General features: G+C 45.1%; 1 protein-coding gene across 3 annotated transcripts in view; it reads left to right on the top strand.

Annotated features, from left to right (window-relative positions):
* Nucleotides 1-21029, top strand: part of RFX4 (regulatory factor X4) — a 167104-nt gene that overhangs the window by 4781 nt on the left and 141294 nt on the right. The window lies entirely within an intron of this gene.

Raw genomic sequence — 21029 nt, 5'->3', positions numbered from 1 at the left:
CTTTTCTTCCCCACGACCCGTGGGTCGCCCCAGATGAATTTCTCATCGCCCCCCCCCCCCAAACTGGATCTGAAAGGGCAAGGGGTTAGGATAAGGCGGGAAAGAGAAGAGAAGGAGGTGCCTGGTCAGAAATCTTGGAGGGGTGGGGAGGGTACTGAAGAGAAGATCCTCCCAATTTTTTTCTCCTTTGTACAGTGGGGAAAGCTCGGGGTTATCATTCTGACTCAGCCACTTGTAAGGATACTTTAGGTAAATCTTCTAGCCTTTACAAGATTAATTTTAATTGCCTGTAAAATGAAGGGTAAGACAGCTCACAGACTGGGATTCTCTGACAAGTTAGACGTATCCCTCTTTACTATAGAGCCCAGGTTACCACTATCTGAACTATGATCCACTGCGCAATTACTGACTCTCTCCCCAAACGAATAATATACTAAAATATTTTTACAAGTCATTTAGGATTTTAAGAGTCAAGAACCTTGAATAACCCCCTTTTAAGGACCTGTAATTGCCTTTCTCAGTTACACCTGAGGTGCTTTCCTTAAGGCGTTAGATTTTATGGAGCTGTACCCGGCGTCAACACTGAAATGCCTCTGGGTGGTGAAGTCAGCATCACAGACCCCCGCAAATGCTGGATAAGAAGCCACACTGGCCCATGTGGTGAGATGTTGCTATCAAGAGTACACCAGACTTTACCCTCTGTTGCTCAAGCTTTTAGGAAGAGGTGAGGCTCTTCTCACACCTGGCCACCCCTCCTAGTGATATGTTCAGCAGAGGAGTCCTTCCATTCTCCCCAGACTCTGTTGCCTCATCTGTAAATGAACGGATTGGATGTAAAGATTGCCACGGTCTGTCTGAAAGTTTATGACTAATTTACATGCCCGTGTCTGTGACACCTGCGTGGTACTAGGTTTATAAAGTAGTTCATCACACATTGATCCTCACGAGCGCTCCACGACAGAGGTATTATTGTGACCTGCATCAGGCACAGGGTTTGTCTTCTGTTTCCAGCACTGCAAAATCGTGATTCTAAGTCAAGTTGATGTGTGTGTTTGCCTTGGTGTCTGTGCCAAAAAAAAGAAGGCTGAAAAGGTATGGAATGGTGACATCACAAGTTGGACGCCAGACAGTCAGGTCTTCACTTGCATAGACCCCTGAGAGCCTGCCCTGCCTGCTGTACAGGTTACTTGGGACACTCTTCAGCTGCCCCTCCAGGGATGCACTGTTCTGCAGGATGGAAAACGTGGTGGTGGGGGAGAATCTCTGACGTTGCTTCTCCCCACACTCACTCTATTTGAGATATCTTTGCAATTTTATCAAGGTTAGGGGAGAGAATAACTCAAAGACAGATAATTTGGAGGTGTCAGGTAAAAGTTTAAAAAATTACTTTGGGTGAATTTATCGGAGGTTTTATTCAGTCTCGCTCACTGAGCACCTGTTGGGTGGCAGAGCCTGGGGATGAATAAGGCCACAGTCCCTACTGTCAAGGACTTTAAAACGTTTTGATGAGGGAAGGCATGGACATATTGAGAGTGGTGAGCGCTACAAGAGACAGAAAAATAGTGTCCCCTTGGGGCCTGGAGGAAAGGATGCTCTCTCTTGTTGAACACCCACCATGTGGCAGCCCCATTAACAGGCACTTTACCACACATTAGCCATTTAAGCCTGACAGCAGTTCTGGGTTGTCCCTTTTTAGGATAAAAGAGGGTCTGGAACTTGCATAGGGTCACAACTTGTACGTAGCAGAGCTGGATCGGAGGCCAGACTGGGAAAGCCCGTTCCCTCGCCCCACCCTGCCTGCTTCAGCTGGACACTGGTAGAGCGCTAGGCTGGCAGGGCTTGGTGATGACGCTGGCCGCCAGGTAGATTTGAATCCCACTTGGTGAGAAGGGAAATGCATGGATGAGAGTGGAGGAGCAAGGAATGTTGTGTCTTTGAGCCCCAGAGAACACGTCTCTGAAGTTGTCATATGATTCTGGATTTGAAGAGATTTTAAACGATGGCAGTGGTAGGAGGCAGTGCATCATAAGGGTTGAGTAGAGTATAGACTTTGGGGAAATTTTAGCTTGTTTCATCCATCCATTCATTCAAGAATTCTATGTGCCTTCTATGTGCCCTGCATTCTGCTAAATGCTGAGCTTTAAAATGCCATCTCTGCTCCTCTGGAGCATAAATTCTAGACAGAGAAACAGATAAACACAAATATAGATAATCTCAGCAGTGATACGTACTATGAAGAGAAAACACTATCTAGATTAATGAAGATAGAGTGTGGTGATGGGGAGGTTGCTACCTTTCACAGGGTGCCTTTCTGCCACATGAAGCTGTGTGTCTTTGGTCTGGAAGCTAGATATTGCTGAGCTTCAATTTTCTTACAGAATTGATAGAACCGTCCGATAGGGCTGTTGTGAGTCTGCAATGCGAAAGTGATAATAAATAACATCTATTCAATACTTACTATATGTTTTCACTTTGCTAAGCATTTTAATTTAAATGCATTATCTAGGTAATGCTCACAACAACGCTATGAAGATGGAACTCTTATCATTCGCAGTTTAAAGGAGGAAACCAACAGGCTCAAAACTGAAAAGTTTCTGAGCTCTGGAAGTTGGGCTGTGAGACATACCTTGACTGCATGGGAAGCAAGAGCGATCTTAATTGCGTGTGCCAAACTTTCCTGAGACAGAATGCAAGTAATAAATCTAGGTTTTTGTTTTCATTTTTAAAGCTAATGTTTGTCAAGTGCCTTTCACATGCCAGGCATGTACTAAGCACTTTAAATTCATTATTAGTTGTATTTTAAAATATATGTTAGGGGTACTGTTATTATCCATTCCATTCTATGCAATGGGAAATGGAGGCAGATAAAGGATATCCTTGAAGGGGGTAAGTACCCTAACCTGCAGTGATCCACACTCTTAGTCACAAGGCTATACTGTCTTTCTTTTCTTTTTTGTTTTAGCGAGGGAGAGGGTTGTGTTGGAAAGGATGTCCAATGAAAGCGTATATTATTTTAGCAAAAGCATGCTATTTTCTTCCTGTAAGAAAGCATTAGGGTAGTCTTTTATACTGTGAAGACAAAATTGTAAATTATCGTTGGCAAAAATAGGGACATAAAGGGACACATCTTTACTACAGATGTGAAATGCACTGCAGTCTTCTCGGGGATTCATTTGAAGTTTAGTTACCATTCGCTTTGTGTCTGTGAATGTCTAGGCTTCATTCATGCTCACATACACACATACCTCAGCCAGAATAAACTAATGAGGCAGAAGCCATTAAGTACTGTGATTATATATGTAGCCTTTTGGTAATTTAACAAACCATATATTAGAGCTAGAAGTCATTCACAGATATGTGTTCCCTATGGCTTCAGGTACATGTGGGTGTGCTTTAATGAAAAGAACATGGGCTTTGCTATCAGATAGACCAAGATTTAAATCCCTGCTTGGTCCCTTGCTAGCTGTGTGACCCGGGGCAAATGACCTAAGTGCTCAAGCCTCAACTTCCTTCTTTGTGAAAAAATCCACTCTTTACCTTCTAGGGTTCTTAAGAGGATATACTGGGGAGGAGGAGGTTGTTGGGTGAAGTAAGTGAAGGAGATTAAGAAGTACAAGCTCCGGTTATAAAACAAATAAGTCACAGGGATGTACTGTAACAGCATAAGGAATATAGTCAATAATGCTATAATAATTTTGTGTGGTGACAGATGGTTACTGGACTTGTCGTGGTGATTGTGTGGTAATGTATTTGTCGGATCACTATGTTGTACACTTGAAACTAACATAATATTGTATGTCGACTATACTTCAATAAGAACAAAAAGAGGATATAATGAGATTGTGCACTTTAAGTTAAGCCTGGCTCCTAGAAATTGCTCAGTAAATGGCAGACCTTACTATGATTGAAAATAATTATCTGGCCTCCTGTGCCGAATCCTAGGTGTCTAGTTGGGAAAAGGGGATAAGAATGCTGAAAAAATTTTAGATTGTTTCAGCATATCTAGATGTTTTCTGCACTACGTAGACATAGTCTCAATTCTCATGTCAAGATAAATCATTCTCTTCTAAAAGGTTTTAGGCTGAGGGATTCATGTCATATTCATTTCTCTACCTTTCCCATGAACAAGGCATTTTATGTGCTTCTGTTTGCCATGGTTTCACCCTTGCGTTTTCCAGTTTGTTAAAGGAAGTGGAAAATGTGTCTTTGTAGAGGCAACACCTGTTGACTGGGATTTGAATCCTGCAAGAAAGTTAGTTCCGTGGAGCTCTCGGAGGAGACGTATGGTGCACACCTCTGATGAAGGCCCCTACACAACCCCGACACCCTCCCAGTTCTAGAACGTGATGGCCCGCGTTCTTCATCCACTGCCCTCCCCCCACTGCCCAATACGTGTAGGCATCACTGTTTTATTTAAGACTGAACCATTTTACACTTGACTTCCAAGAAGGGGAAACCAGTTTCAAGTGAGTCTTTCTCTGAAACTTGTTTTAGCAGGAAACTCTTTTAGCTCTTTGGCCTTTCTTGCATATTTTTCTAACGTGAGGAGAAAATGTCCATTTGTTCCGTTTCTGTCTTTATAACTTGATTTTATCTACATTGTGGTTTTTGGGTTTTTGAAATATTAACAGCTTTCTTTAAGAGAGAGAAAGATCATAAAAAGCAGAAAAGAAAGAATGAAATTCAGCCCTTCTGTTTTCAGTTGAATAGGATCTGAATTTAGGCAACCAGGGCTGAATTACCTGTGCCAGTAGATTACGTGGTTTCTGTGCTCAGATCTGATCCTCAGAGCAGAATTTCTTTAAAATCGGTATATAGTCTCCACTTTTGTGGTTGGTTAATCCTCAATAAAATGTAAAAGCATAATCTGCCTATGAGCCATCAAGAATTATTAGTAGACAGGTGAATCTTGACGTGTTGGGTTTATATTGTTGTGATTGTTTTGCTTTAACTCAAGGGGATAATAAGAAAGCCTCTGAAAAGGCTTCAACCCAGTGAAGGTTAGTCAGGGCTTAGTGCCCTGCGTGTTTTCTGACTACCCAATTGTGCTAAAGGTCAGCATTGTTTAGACGCAGCCTAAGTGAGATTGATGAATATAGCAGATTTTTATTTAATTGGAAGGGAGAATTACTACTTCCATAAGCAGTGATCTCCTGAATCCATCATGTTGGAGAAAATGCAGTATCAGTGAACACGAGTGAACTACTCCTGAACTAGATTTTGAACTGTCATTTGAATAATCTAAAGGGTGATTAGTGATTGCTAATTATACCGCCGGCAACCAATTTTTGAGGCACGAACGCATTTCGTGGAGAAACGTATGTTAACATGTTTGTTTTGAATCTTGTGACGGCTCTGAAGTCATTTCAAGCTAATCTTAGACTTTTGAAGAAGGAGGCGTTTCTTTGAATGTTACAATTACAGAATTTATAATTTTTTAAAAAAGCAGGGCTGATATTTGAGCTCCACATCATCTTTTTCTGAACGATGAGTCTAAATTTGGGGGTGTTGATACATGTGATGTATTTATAGTTTGTGAACTGGTTCTCAGAGCTCATGGGTAGGTGAAATTCCTCTTGAAGTTGCTGGGGTTTTATAAAGTTCTGGAATTGGGCCCATGGCATAAACGCAGATCTGTTTATGGTGGAATTGATTGATCACTTTAAATATTTCGCCGTGTTTTCTTTGTGATGTTCAGTTCCACTGCTGATAAGAAATGTAGAGTGGGGGCAGGGGCAGAATTTGGGTGCCTCTATAAGTTCTTTGTTCTACCGAAAAGAAAATCAACTAATTTTTTATCATTCTTATATGGCTATGAAAAAAGCTAAAATTTCTGTTTCTAGGAGTTGTTGTTTTTTTACTTGATGGCTCCTTTTACAAAAACAAAATAGTTTCTCCACAAAGCATTATTAGACATCATAAAAAAAATAAATAACTTTGGCTGAGAAAGCCCTGGGAGTTTACAAGGAAGGAAGATCCCAGAGGGCTTCAGGCCCTCAGTTAAAATGTGAAAACTTTTAAGCATTGGAAAGAAGATTTCTAAAGCGTTGAGCTGTTGTTGTGAGAGGGCCGTTGGTCTCCATGAACTTTTATTTTCAACTCAGTGGGCAGAGTTTTTGAGGTTGCTGTGGTTTGGGTAGGGGACCTTTTCAGAAATGCCAGGCTTTTAGAAAAAAAAAAACCACAGCTTTTCTTCTAATCAAGGCTCCGTTTTAAAGTTTGAAAACTTTGCTGTGATTAGAAGAATGAATTATTTGCCTGCTTTGTTGGGGTTTCCTCCGGGTGCCCAGGCTGCAGGGCATTATCCGCCTGGGCTACCTTGCAGGGCGCTGCTGAGGAGGCACTGGGAGCGGGGAGAGCTGCCTGCCTGGACCTGGTCTCACTGGCAACAGGCGTGAGCCTCACTCAGGCTGGTTGAGCCCCGAGCATAGCAGGGAAAGCGTGCAGGGCAGAGAGGTCCAGAGGGGTCCAGAGAGATCCGAGAGATGAGGAACCTAGAAAAAGGATTCCCTGTGGGTCTGCGTTCTGTTCAGAGTTTTTCTTGGTATTGAGACATACGTAAAAAAGAAGAAGAAAGGAAAAAAACACCAAAGCCGTTTGATTGTACATAGTACCTGGAGACTATATATTGATACATAGATTGTTTTTGAGAAGGAAAGAATGAAGGAAAAGGGAATGAAGAGAGACAGAAAGGAAAGAAGGAAGGAAGGAGACAAGGGAGGAAGGAAGGGACAGAGGGAGGATGGGAGAGAAGGAGGGAACTACACGAATTATTTTGGTAATTGACGGCAGGCTGCCTTAATGAATTATTTCCAAAATTATTAGTTGCTTTTTTTAATCAAGTGACTCCCTTTTTGAAGTCGGGTAGCAGATTAATAACATTTATAATCTTTTCCAATCACTGTGCTAAATGCTTATGCACGTTAACTCATTTAATTCTCATACCCAACCGAAGGCATTATTTTCTCCATCTTACAGAAGAGGAAACTGAGGTGCAGAGAGCCTAGGTAACATGTCCAGGCCAAATGGCTAGTGTCAAATGAGGATTTGAGCACAGATTATTCTGATTTCAAAGCCAGGCTGCCTCCTTGCCTCCTAAGACCTGGAGTTAGAAGGAGGACCTCAGAGGTGTCCATCCTAGCTCACCTGCTCTACTGTGTAACGAAGTTCAGGAGGTCAAGGTACCCCTGATCCTGGGGGAGATGGCCGCTCATGCTGCAGTTCTCTGGAGCACACTGTCACGGGTGTCGGTGGGCTTCTGGCTGTCAGGGGCACCTGGATGTGACTTTGGTAGCAGACTGCTGACTGAGGACACCCACGGGGGCCCCTTCCTGCGGGGGCACCTTCATGTCAGGCGTTCCTTTCATCTCTAATTGTTCTCAGAGCTTCTGAGTTCAACCTGGCACCACCACTGGGGAGGTATCCCCCGCCTGCCAGTTACTCTGGCAAATCTGACATCTTATATCATCAAAGGCTTCATACCTATTTACTTACAGACATAATTTTCCTTACAATAGGTTAAGCATAAAAACCTTGGGTGTTAAAGTAACAGCCCCTTCCATTGCATAGCATGTCACAGTTTGCAATCACTGTTACAATCATTTTTCAAAATATTTATTTATTCATTTATTTATTCATTCATTTATTTATGGCTATGTTGGGTCTTTGTTGTTGCGCATGGGCTTTCTCTAGTTGCGGCATGCAGGGGCTACTCTTTGTTGCGGTGCGCAGGCTTCTCATTGTGGTGGCTTCTCTTGTTACGGAGCATGGGCTCTAGGTGCACGGGCTTCAGTAGTTGTGGCATGCGGGCTCAGTAGTTGTGGCATACGGGCTTAGTTGCTCCGCAGCATGTGGGATCTTCCCAAACCAGGGCTCAAACCCGTGTCCCCTGATTTGGCAGGTGGATTCTTAACCACTGCGCCACCAGGGAAGTCCACTGATACAATCATTAATAGCAGGGAGTTTGCAATCACTGATACAATCATTAACTGCTCTGGCTATAGAATCCCATAGACTTAGTGAGAACCGGCTTTGCCATGGGCTAGATGTATGAATTCAGCAAGTCACGTGACCTCTCTGAGCCTCAGTTTGCTTGTTAGTAAAGTGGGATCATGCAGAGTACCTATCTTAGAGGGTCTTGTGAGGATTAAATGAACTAATGCATATAAAGGGGTCCACACAGGGCCTTGGCATGTTGTAAAAGCTCAATAAACAGAAGGTGCTTCGAGCACTTGCTTCTCCTTGTGTACCCCTAGTAGCTACCAAGACCTGCCTTCTCCCCATTCCCCTTTCTGCCCCTTCCCCCAGGACTGCACAGGAGAAGAAAACATTTTATAAAACACTTCCACTGTGTTCAGTCTTTTCAGTACATAACCTCATAAACCTGTGATCTGGGCAGGATCATTCCCATCTTATACTTAGTGAAACTGCCACTCTGTGGGATTCAGTCACTGTACGTGCATCGGTGCGTACAGCGAGAGTATCTGAACTGAGGTTGTTATGGCACCAAAGCTAGTCCTGCTTTCTTTTTAATTTTTTTTTGCGGTACGCGGGCCTCTCACTGCTGTGCCCTCTCCCGTTGCGGAGCACAGGCTCCGGACGTGCAGGCTCAGTGGCCATGGCTCACGGGCCCAGCCACTCCGTGGCATGTGGGATCTTCCCGGACCGGGGCACGAACCCATGTCCCCTCAACCACTGCGCCACCAGGGAAGCCCAGTCCTGCTTTCTTAAACCAGGCCATCGCCATACCAATGAAAAACATGCAGTTGTAATGAAGGTGTTGGTGGTTTCCCTTCCACACAGAGCTCTGACTGTCTTAACTTTGCCTCACAGTGCTCTTATCCATGTGGGCCTGAAGTGCACATACTTCCAATCCTCGTTTTCATTGTTTACTTGATGCTTCTTCCTTTGTTTCTCAAGATTTCCACTTGTGTCGTTATTCTCTGTGCTTAGCACAGTGCAAAGCATCTTCCAGAGTGTCTCACACAAGTCAGTGCTTGATGAGTATTTACTTAAGATACAAATCAATACCTCCTTCATATTCTGAGGAATGCTGCATCTCTTCGCCTGCTTTCTAGGAAGCCTGGCTCAAGACTCCATGCAAGCAAGTACTTGATAGATTAACTGCAGATGAACTGACACTCTTGAGCCCCTGTGAGCCAGGCATGGTGCTGGTGCCTCATTCATTTCTTTCTTTCCCTCTCTCCTCTCAGCCCTTCCTCTTCTCTCCTCATTGATCTGCTCTTCTGTGCCAAGCACCGTCCTAAGTGTGGGGAATAAGGTACAGTCAGCTCTTAAGGAGCTTATATTATTTTTCCTAATCCTCACAGTAACCTCATGGGGTAAGTATTTTTAATATAGGAAGAAAATTGAGGTCCATGAGGTTAAGTAATTTGCCCAGGGTTGCAGAATTTACTTGGTCCCTTGTAAGGGGAGGATTAGAATTAGTGTCCTGCCGGCTCCCAAGGCCATACACCAAGAGATCCAAGAATCAAACAGAAAGAATGATAACAGGAAGGAACTAAAGAGTAATTCCTGGGAGGTGGATATAAAACTTATAATAGCTAAGACTTATTTAGTGCTTACCATGTAAACATTCTCTGTGCCTTATTCACTTAATTCTCATACAAACCCCATGAGGTGCTATTATTACCACTCCCATTTTGCAGATTAAAAAAAATTGAGGCTCAAGGAGGTTGAGTTGCTCACCCAAGGTCATACTTAAAGGAAGTCAGACTTGAACCTGGCAGTTGAGCTCCACGGTCTGTGTCCTTAACGGCTACATTGTTATTCAAACAAACCAAAAAAGTGCCTTAGTCATAAACAGGTGCCTGGGACTCACGGCGGTTCCATGTATTTAGAACGTGCTCTGTGCCAGGCACTGTGCTCTAAGTACTTTCCATGCATTTGTTCACTGCAATCACACCCCACTAAGATGAGGTAGGCACATCATTATTACTCACATTTTACACAAGGGGACACTGAGGTTTAGAGAATTTGCCTAAAGTCATTTCAGTAGTAAGTACTAAGGCTGTAATTCAGACCATTCGTCTGTAGCTAGTTACGAAGCCCACATGCTTACTTTTCCTTCTCCTAGGTGATTCTCGGGAAATGATCCAAATGAAAGAAAACATTACATGCACCAAGTCGTCCATTAAAACATTGTAAAAAATAGGAACATTAGCTCAGTGGAACACAGGGCACGTATTAAACAATGATGAACGTGAGGACTGTAGCAACAGAGGGGAAATCTCCATGATAGAATGTTGAGAGGAAAAGGAAGAGAAATTGTACATTCCCTGAGATTACAGTTCACATATGTGCACAGGTGCGCATGAGGCTGGGGAGCAATGCAGAAAAAGGACAAGTAGTTCACACGTTAGAGGGGTGGGATTGTGGGTCAATATGTTTCTCTTTTCAACATTAAAAAGTATAATTTATTCGATAGATTAACACAGGAAAGAAAAAAGCGCTTTGCTTAAGAGAAGGATACTTTGTTGATTTATCTCAAAAGTGCAGGCTAGTTTGAAGTTTCTTTGGGTCCGGCAGCCAGGAGTGCCTGACTCTTGAGTTTTCGGAGGGGGAATCCACATCCTCTAATACAGGGGGTGAGAAGAAATGCAGAAGAAGTAAACAAACAAACAAAAACCTAGGAAAGGCAGTGATGTCAAGAATCAAATAATACCAGATGATGTGCGCAGCGAGTAGCCTTGGCTCCAGTAATCTTTTTCAGATTTTTTGTGTTTTAATAATATTGTAATAATAGCAATAGAAACAAAGAAAATGTCTGCCAACATTGGGTAAGGGTAGGTATGCCCCCCCACCCCGAGAAGTGGAGGGGGAATGAAATTTTTACAACCTGGTTATGCAATTATGTACATTAACTCTGGTGTTCCCAGAGATATTTTCAGAGCAGAGATTTCCTTTCACATTGAATTTATATTCGACAGGAGATGGCACTGAACACCTTAGCTTTAATTTTCTCTAGTCTCTGGAGACTGTTGGTGAGTTCATGATCTGTGAAATATCAGCATTGGTGCACCTTCAGGGTTCCCTCACTAATTCTTGTATATTGCAAACAATGACACCTTAATTAATCTCTTTGCCCACTTTAGAGCTTTCTATATTGAGTTTTCCTGAAGTAAGAAGGAGCAGTAACATTCCTGAGCACATATTGTGTGTTTGGTGTTATTTTGGACACAGCTTAGTGCTCACAATGAGACTTTAAGGCATGTGTAATTGTGGGTATTAGAGTATAAGTTAATGGTTAGGTTAGAGTCAGATTCAAACCCTGGCTCAGCTGCTTACTGGCTGTGTGATCTTGGGCAAGTCATTGCTCCCATTATGATGTTGACGAGGATGATGGTACTTCATTGAGAGGCCACGTTCCAGGATATGTCATTAGTGGACTCACTTGCATCATGCAGTGATTGAGACCCCAGCTGATGAAGAAGAGACATGGGGACACTGGTCCCATGGATCGACCAGAGGAGTGGATACAGTTAGCTAGAAGGAGGGCAGAGTTCTTATCTTTTCTCATCTCACTCATCTGTTCTGGTTCAAGCATCGAAGACTTAGACTCTTGCAGTGGCCTCCTACTAGGGGGACATTAAGTCCCAGTTTGCCTGGGACAATCCTGGTTTACACATATGGTCCTGGCAAAATTATTACTAACACTGCTTTTCAGTCTCAGAAATGTCCAGGTTTAGATGATAAATGATATGGTCTCCTGCTTCCCTTTCCCTCCCCACTAAAATTGTGTTTAGTAGTCCTGGATGGAGCTGCCCACAGAGCTGATTTATTTATGCCACACTCTACCCAAAAACTTTTAGAGGTTCTCAACCATCTACTGAATAGAATCCAGACTCCTTAACCCAGCCCTGAGTACAGAGGCAGGGCTTTTACGTGCACATGCCCCTTAGCATGTTACAGAGTGCTAGTTATACAGGATAGTCTCAGTAAACACATGTTGAATTAACACCTGAATGAATGTGTCCATTCACGCTCAGGCTGCCTGTCAGTTTCTTGGGTGTGTCATTCTTCTGCCAGCTTCAGGGACTTTGCATATGCCATTCCTTCTGCCAGGAACACTCCTCCCTCTTTTCCCTGGGGTAGTAACACATGTCTTCGTACTCTTTAGCTGTCAGTTTAATGCTGCCTCCTCTGAGAAGCTTCCTTGACTCTCACAGATTAGGTCAGACCTTTCTTTTTTTTTCTCTCCCCTGGCTTTCTTGGTAATTATGTCTCTATTTGTGTGATTATTGAATAGCTGACTTCTGCACTAAACTCTGACCTTCCATGAAGACAGAAACTGTCTTGTTCCCTGCTATGTCCCTACTGTGTAGCTCAGTGCCTGCAACACGCTACCACATAAGTAGTTGATAAACGGACAGTGGGATGAACGAATGTAAGTCCCCTCACAGGCTGCCCTTTCTGAGCCAGTGCAGTTCATGTCACCTGGTTAAAGCCTTCCAATCGCGTCTTGGCACACTTGGAATAGATGTGAAGTTCTTACTCCGGCCAGCAAACTTCGGGCCCTTCCTAACTTTCTGACCTCAGTTCGCACTGCCCTCCCCCTTCCTTCCTCTCCTCCACCATACTGGTTTCCTGGCTCTTCCTCACACCCTCCAAGCCCACTCCCACCTTGGCCCTTTGCAGTTGCCTCAACATCACCTCCTCCGAGAGGCCCTCAGCGTCCCTGCCACCTAAAACAGCACCCCAATCTCTGTCCCATTCCAGGGCTTCGTTTCTTTGGAACACTCATCATGCTCTAAGTCATCTTGCTTATTTGTTTTTGTCTGTCTCCACCACAGAATATAAGCTCCCTGAGAGCAGGGACCTTGCCTGCCATGTTCATCACTAGATCCTCAGAGCCTGGCAAACAGTTGGCACTAAATCACGGTTTGGTGGGCGAGGGAAGGAATAAAAGCAGCGGCAGCGTAAGGCTGCCCCTTGGAGGCAGGGCAGGGACCCCTTCCTGGAACCCAGCAGCCCCTAGGGCGGGGCCTGTGGTGTCGCCATGGCAACCCACTGACCTGAGGTACCTCCTGGAGAGGCCACAGCTGCCCGCCTCCTGGGCCCACTTTCCACAGCATCCTGTGTGTCACCACCACGGGGAGTCCCGGGAGAGAGGAGAAGCAGCATCCTGGTGCATGGGGGGACGGGAGCAGGCCCCAGTGGCGTGGTTCTCCTGATAATGACCAGGGCCTGGGGGAGGGGACACTGGGGTGTGCTCCGGCACCTCCGGAGGGACCTGGGGCCCCGTCCTCCCTTGGTAGCTGCGAGTGTGGCATGTCAGCTCTTTCATGTAGCATTTCTAAAGCTGCAGGTTCCTAAAATAGGCCTCAGCACAGCGCCCCAAAAGACTGTTGATGTAAAGAGGATGAATAACGCCTTCTATTAAAACCCAGTGACACTTTGTAAGTCAGGCGGCGTTTTCTTCAGGTATTGCGTAAGTCAGAACTCCCTGTTCTCATCCAGTTCCTCAGAAACAAAGCTCATCGTGTTACTCCCCCACTGCTTAAAAATCATGGCTGGCTCCCAGCTGCCTGCAGGCTTCTTGGCCTGGTGGGTGAGGCCTTTGCAATCTGCTCCTAATGGACTCTCCCACTTGTCTCCCACCACTCTTTGGGTCACAGGTCAGTGGGCTCTTCACCTTTCTCAGAACCCATTTTGTGCCTTTGTCTGCGACGGTGGCCCTCTTCCCCAGAATGCCCTTCTTTCCTCCTTGGTCTGGCAGATGCCGACTCCTTTAAGGACCAGCTGAAATGCCTCCCCCCCACCCTCTGTGAAGCAGCCAGGCCGAGCTGGAAGCACCTTACTGTAATCTAGACGTACTCCTGGTTACTTGCTGGCTTAGCAAGGCAGGGTGCCGTGGTGACAGCAAACGGCTTTGGGGTCAGACAGACCTGTGGTGGTGACATCACCTACCTTCTCTGAGACTTTCCTCTTCACAGATCAGAGTTGTTCAGGTCTCTGTTTCAGAGCTGCTGGAGGTGAGCAGAGGTGAAGCAGAGTGACCAGCATGGAGAGGACACTCAATAAATGCTAGATGTCACCATTGCCGTCTGTCCCCATCATGGCTGTGAGCACCTGCTGGAGAGAGACCATGCTTTCCTCATCTTCCCACAAAGCCAAGCATGCTAAGTGCCTCACCCGTATCAGTTCAGTTAATCTTTGGAGAAACCTGGGAGGCAGGGCTTCAGGAAGGTTCCAGAACCATCTCAGTGTTACATAGCTAGTGAGTAGCAGGTCTGGGATTTGAAATCCAGTTGTCCTAACCCCAGGCCCCACATTCTTCCTGGCCTGTGTCTGTCTTCTCTTTCATCTTGTACTGTCTACCCCATGGCCACTCCACATCAGCCCCCGGGCCTTCTTCCAGTTCCTTAAATAGGTCACACATGACCCCACCTCAGAGCCTTTGCCTTTGTGGTCCCCGCTGTCAGAACTTTTGAAGGCCTTTTTTGCTCCCTCACCACCCTCGGTCTCTGCTCAAATGCTGTTTCTTCCCAGAGGCCTTCCTGGGTAGGATCCCCCGTCCACCATTCCCTGTTCCTTCATTCTGCTTCACTTCATCACAGCCATCACCGCCAGCTCTGTGCCCAACACTGCTCCAGGCTCTTGGGAACTAGGTGCTGAACAAGATACTCAAGGTTGTTAGAACTTACAGTTTTAAGAGTGGGGGAAATCAATAATAAAAAAAGAATACATGAGCAACCAAGATACTTTCAGGTCCTGAGACCCTGGTCCCTCAGAGATATCCTGCTGTACTATATTGGCTTCCTGTTAAATAGCTTTTGTCCATCTCTTCTGTTAGAACTTTGCACTGAAGACACTTGATAACTATATATTTGCAAAATGAATGGATAGAGGGATGAGAGAGAACAACTAGCCTGTGCCCAGTAGGATGCAGCAGGAAGAATAAGCATAGGCTTTGGAGACTGAAGATCTGGGTTTGAATTCTGACTTTAGCACCTTTGAACTGGGTGACCTTGGCCACACCACTGCCAACAAGCCACTGCCATGTTCAGTATCCTTATCTGTAAAGTGGTGTACATTTCTGTCTCATGAGGTAGACTGTGAAGCTCAGATCAGGTTCTCCGTGTCAGTGTGCTCTGTAAACTTCAAGGATTACCTGCCTTTTGACAACTAAGTTGTCTCCTCCTGCCAGGCCAATATATGTTCATGAAGCACTGCTCTGAGTCTTGGACTGCCTTGGATATGCCATGCCTCCGATACAGCTACTTCCTGGTTGTTTTTGCTGCTGGAAAGGGAACCAAGTCTCCTAGGAAACCCAACAACCATTTATGGCTCATTCTATGAACTTGAGAAAGTCACTTCAGATTGGGGTTTCCAAATCTCCAATACGAAGTGGGGAGGAGTGAAGATTTGCCTCTAAGAAATGTGGGTTAAACTCCTTATAAGATGAAAATCTATAAGGCATTATCTGCATCCTCCTTCCTGCCCATGATCCCAGATGAATCAGATGAGGGATGCCTCGCAGCCCAGGAGCCTATGCTCACAGCCGTCAGTAAATCCTGTTGGGCACTTAGAGCAAGCTTGGCCCTTACTAAAAGGTCAGGTGGTTTTTATGGATCAAGAATGAGGCAGTTGGGGGGCTTCCCTGGTGGCGCAGTGGTTGGGAGTCCGCCTAACGATGCAGGGGACATGGGTTCGTGCCCCGGTCCGGGAAGATCCCACATGCCGCGGGGCAGCTGGGCCCGTGAGCCATGGCCGCTGAGCCTGCGCGTCCGGAGCCTGTGCTCCACAGTGGGAGAGGCCACAACAGTGAGAGGCCCGCGTACCGCAAAAAAAAAAAAAAAAAGAATGAGGCAGTTGGGAGCAGGAAGTTATCCAAGTGTGAACTGAGCTCTCTTTCTCCCGTGTTCCAGAGCACAGCGCCAATACTGCCACACTGATCACAGTATTGAACTTTTGCTTCAAGCCTCAGTTTTCATATCAGTAAATAGAGATATTAAGACATACCACATTATATTGTTCTGAGGTTTAATTCAGACTGCATGTGTGAAAACTTGCGTAGTATCTGGCACACAGTAGGAACTTACTGTTGTTTTTTGAAGAAAGTAATACATTCAACAAACATGTCTTTACTGCACAATATCTGTGGGGCTAGGCACAGTGCCAGACACTGGGGACAGATGAACAAAGATGACAGGGTGCCTGCACTCATGAGCTGACGGAGTAGCACCTGCCTTGCTTTCTTGACGGCAACTAGAGGGCAGAAACCAGTCTTACGCATGTTTGTATCAGACTCACTTTACTACAGCTTCTTGTATCTAGACAGTACAAAATAAATTTTTGTTCAATTTTCCTTTATTTGGAAAATTGCCTTCGATGTGTTGTCCTTTTTCATGCCTTAGGTGGTAAAAAAGAAAATGATTAGGAAATTCTGTAGATAAGTGAATGTACCTCCTTACATGCTGTGCATTCTTTGATGTCATGCGTGTCAATAAAGTAACGTCCATTGAGGCCAGACTATAGGAGAAACTTTATACCAGGCACTAGTGGAGAGTCAAAAGAAATGGAATAAAATGGACAGCATTCTTAAGATGTTTATGTTCTGAACTGAAGAGCCTGTTATGTATAACGAAGGCTTGCAAAGAAATATGTAAGTGAATTTAGCAAAAATTGTAATATGTAAGTTGAGTTTTAGCAAAAGTTGTAATGCAAGGCAGACTGTGATCAGTGCTGCAGTATTGGCACCATGTTTTGGAGATCATGTGGGACACAGGATAAGGAGAGCTCAGGGTGCACTTGGAGACAGCGTTGTGGTTATGACCCGAGACTGAATGCTTGTCCTAACCCTACCTCTTACTAGCTGGGTGACTTTGGACAAGTCACCTAATCTTTCTGAGCCTTAGTTTTCTCATCTCTAAAATGTGCATATTAATAGAACCTACCTTATAGGGCTGTTATGAGGATTAAGTATGATGGTGTATGGAATGCATTTGCATAATGCTTATAAGGGCTCAGTATATGGTGGCCTTTATTAAGTCACTTAATGTATGTAATGAGTAAGATAGATGAACACAGTGCTTTATTAAAAATTCAGTATACCTGTCATTCTGGTTGAGTAATTCTTGATCTTTGCAAGACAAAAATCCATTATTAGTAGTTTTAAAGTATATAAAGTTTACTTCAGGTGACCTAAATAGAGGCCTTCCAATCCTGTGGAGCAACCTAACTTATGGGACACGAGTTTCAGATGCCACTGTTGAGGGTCCCCCTAGGGAAGAAGACAAACGTCAAAGGGCTCCAAGGCCCATGGCCTGTAGAGATATTTCAGAGTGTTGCATCCATGCAGTCTGGAATGCAAGACCTTTGAATGCACTGGAAACCCCCATGTCCAGAGCAATAGATGTGATGGTTCTGCTGTATTTGGCACTGCTTAGACCCCATCTAAACCCTCAGAGCTCATCCTGAGTGCCACATGTTCAAACAGACATAGAAGACAGCCAGAAATAGATGAACAGGATGGCAAAGAAGTGGGAACAATTTCTCCCAAGAAAGAGCTGAAACAAGTGGAGTACTTTGACTAGAAAAATGGAGACAGGGACTTCCCTGGCAGTCCAGTGGTTGGGACTTCGCCATCCGATTCAGGGGGTGTGGGTTCGATCCCTGGTTGGGGAGCTAGGATCCCACATGCCTCGGGGCCAAGGGACCAAAACATAGAGCAGAAGCAGTGTTGTGACAAATTCAGTAAAGACTTTAAAAATGGTCCACATCAAGGGCTTCCCTGGTGGCACAGTGGTTAAGAATCCGCCTGGTAGTTCAGGGGACACGGGTTTGAGCCCTGGTCCAGGAAGATCCCACATGCCGCGGAGCAGCTAAGCCTGTGAGCCACAACTACTGAGCCTGCGCTCTAGAGCCCGTGAGCCACACCTACTGAGCCCTTGTGCCACAACTACTGAAGCCCGCGCGCCTAGAGCCCATGCTCCGCCACAAGAGAAGCCACCGCCTGCGCACCGCAACAAAGAGTAGCTCCCGCTCGCCGCAACTAGAGAAAAGCCTGTGCACAGCAACAAAGACCCAACGCAGCCAAAAATAAATAAATTAAAAATAAATAAATAAATAAAAAGGAAAAAGAAAGAAAAATGGAGACATGGTGGCTTCTCCCTATATCTGCCGTCTGCAACAGAAACCAAACTTACTCTGTGTTGCTCCTGGGAGCAGAGCTGGGTAGCAGAGTGGCTATAGGCATAAGCCAGGAGTCAGAGAGCCCTATGTGGGGGCAGTGGGTGGGGGAAGGGAGTACTTGGTGAGATTTCTTCTCTCTACCCTCTTTCCCTTCTGTAACCTTGCTTTCACCTTTCTCCAGGGTTGAGGCTGGGCAGTGTGGGGAGAGGTGCAGCCATCAGCAAAATTCTTTGACTTGAACTCTCGTGGGTGGGTGTTGCCTCTCTTGGCCCACATGGTGCTCAGAGCCAGCTCTTCTCTGGAATGTTGCCATGAGTTCTTCAGAGCGTGTGTCCCACCAATCACTGGGAATTCTCACCTGCAACAGTAGGCCCTTCCAGGACTCCAGCGATGACAGGCCTGATCTTGGCACTGGCAGATGGGTGAGAGGGAGAGTGTTGCCTTAGTTCCCTGTTTCTGATGAAAGAGGGTGGTGGTGTACGTGTGAATGTTGTGTGCCTACATGCACGTGAGAGTGCAAAGGTGTGCATACCTAGCTGGGAAGACCAGGGACTGGCCCAGAACAATAGACATTGCTTTCGGTGGTGTGCTTTGGTGGAGGGAGGGACCGCAGATTTCAGGGGACGCCATCCAAAATCAGCCATGGCTGTTGCCAGGGAAAATGTGCCAGGACTTGAAAGGGTTAGAAGATCTGAGTAGAGACATTCTAGAGAGTTCTGAAAAGAATCCCGGAGATTTGTATCCAGATGTGGTTTTGCATAAGATGTGATGAGAAACACCCATCCTGTGCCATCACAGCTTTGAAAACATTACAGGCCATTTGTTTCTATGTTGTGCATTTGAAATCTGGAAGGGGGTAGCGTTTTAATGTTTTGAATCTCTCTGCAGCTCAGTGTTTCCTTAGAAATACCAGATTTCCATATACTCTTTAACAATCTGGCTCCTGTTCCTCCCCTGATATTTCTCTCCTACTTATTTACAATTTTGGAAGCAGCTTTTAAAAGAGCAGTTTGTTGGGACATAAAATACAAACCGAAACCCTAACATTTCTCCTTGCTGTTGACGTTTGCTTTCCCCTCACTACACAGCTTACTCGCCAGCGTTAGCATGGCTTCCTTTTACAATATGTTACTAAGAGCCAAGGAAAAGTAATGATCTTTTCCTTGGCTCTTTGAATTACGAGGCGTCACATTACTCGATTAAGCTTCAGTTGCTCTCTAGGGAAACTGGAGATGAAAATCCTTACTTCAGAGAATTGTCCAAATTCAATGAGATAACATATGTAAAGGGCCTGGCGTGTTAAAATAGGGGTTCAGTAAATGCTAGCTCCCATATTATAAAGAAGGCAGGGGGAGACAGCACTGTTCAAAGCACACATCCATAGGTATAGTCAGTTCTGCTATAATACCACATATGCATTCCCCCAAATCACCATCATTCTACAAAATTGCACAATAAAAAGTACAGAGATCACTGGAATAATAAGCTAGGGGCACAACACTCAAAAACTTTGTCAGTGACGCATGGGAAAAAAGATAGGAACCTAATAGAAAGGATAGCACAGTTTTACACATGTTAAATGGTTAAGAGGCGCATAAATACAATAAATATGACACTTCACCTTGGACTTGAAGTTGCTTTTGAAGCTCTACGAATCCTTAATAGTTTTTTTTTATAATACGTTTTTTAAAATTTATTTAATTTATTTATTTTTGGCTGTGTTGGGTCTTTGTTGCTGCACGCGGGCTTTCTCTAGTTGCAGCGAGTGGGGGCTACTCTTCGTTGCGGTGCACGGGCTTCTCATTGTAGTGGCTTCTCTTGTTGCGGAGCATGGGCTCTAGGTGCGTGGGCTTCAGTAGTTGTGGCTCGTGGGCTCCAGAGCTCAGGCTCAGTAGCTGTGGCTCGTGGGCTCTAGAGCGCAGGCTCAGTAGTTGTGGTGCACGGGCTTAGTTGCTCCGCAGCACGTGGGATCTTCCCGGACCAAGGCTCGAACCCGTGTCCCCTGCATTAGCAGGCGGATTCTTAACCATTCTGCCACTAGGGAAGCCCTGAAGTTTGCTTTTGGAAGTGGACTTCAGAAGGGCTGCAGCTTGTGTGTTATTGTGAAATGTTAGAACGTGGGTTATCTGGGCAGGTGTGGCTCACAACCCACACTGTAAACTCAAGTAGCTGGTAGATGTTTGAGGTGTGAACACGTGTGCATTTTTGCATATTCCTACAGGGCTCAGTTCAGCTATGTGCAGTTTTCTGCATTCATTTGATGTTTTTTAAGGAAGAAATCAAGCATAAGCAAACAGAAAGTTTGTGCTAGGCACAAATTGTTCCCTAATGTATCACTTGCATTGAACGCATTGGTGTTTTCAAAACAAGCATTATAGCAGAAATGATGTACTTAGCTGATGCTGTTGAATAAATGAATGAATAGTGGGTGGTCTAGATCAGTGATCCCCAGCCTTTTCGGCACCAGGGACCGGTTTCGTGGAAGACAGTTTTTCCACTGATGGGGGTGGCGGGGGTGTGAGGGCTGGTTTCGGGATGATTCAAGCGCATTACATTTACTGTGCACTTTATTTCTATTATTATTACATTGTAATATATAATGAAATAATTATACAACTCACCATAATGCTGACAGGAGGCAGAGCTCAGGCCGTAATGTGAGCGACGGGGAGCAGCTGTAAATACAGATGAAGCGTCGCTTGCTTGCCCGCCTCTCACCTCCTGCTGTGCGGCCCGGTTCCTAACAGGCCATGGACCAGTACTGGTCCTTCGGCCCAGGGGTTGGGGACCCCTGGTCTAGATGATAGAATAAGCATTATGCTACATTGTGGAAAGTACATTTGTAGCCTTTGGAACTGGATTTTTAAAAATCC

The sequence above is a fragment of the Globicephala melas genome, chromosome 10 (assembly GCF_963455315.2).
Source record: "Globicephala melas chromosome 10, mGloMel1.2, whole genome shotgun sequence".
NCBI classification, from domain to species: Eukaryota; Metazoa; Chordata; class Mammalia; order Artiodactyla; family Delphinidae; genus Globicephala; species Globicephala melas.
The sequence above is the reverse complement of the archived record's forward strand: the minus strand, read 5'-3'. Positions and strand labels throughout refer to the sequence as shown.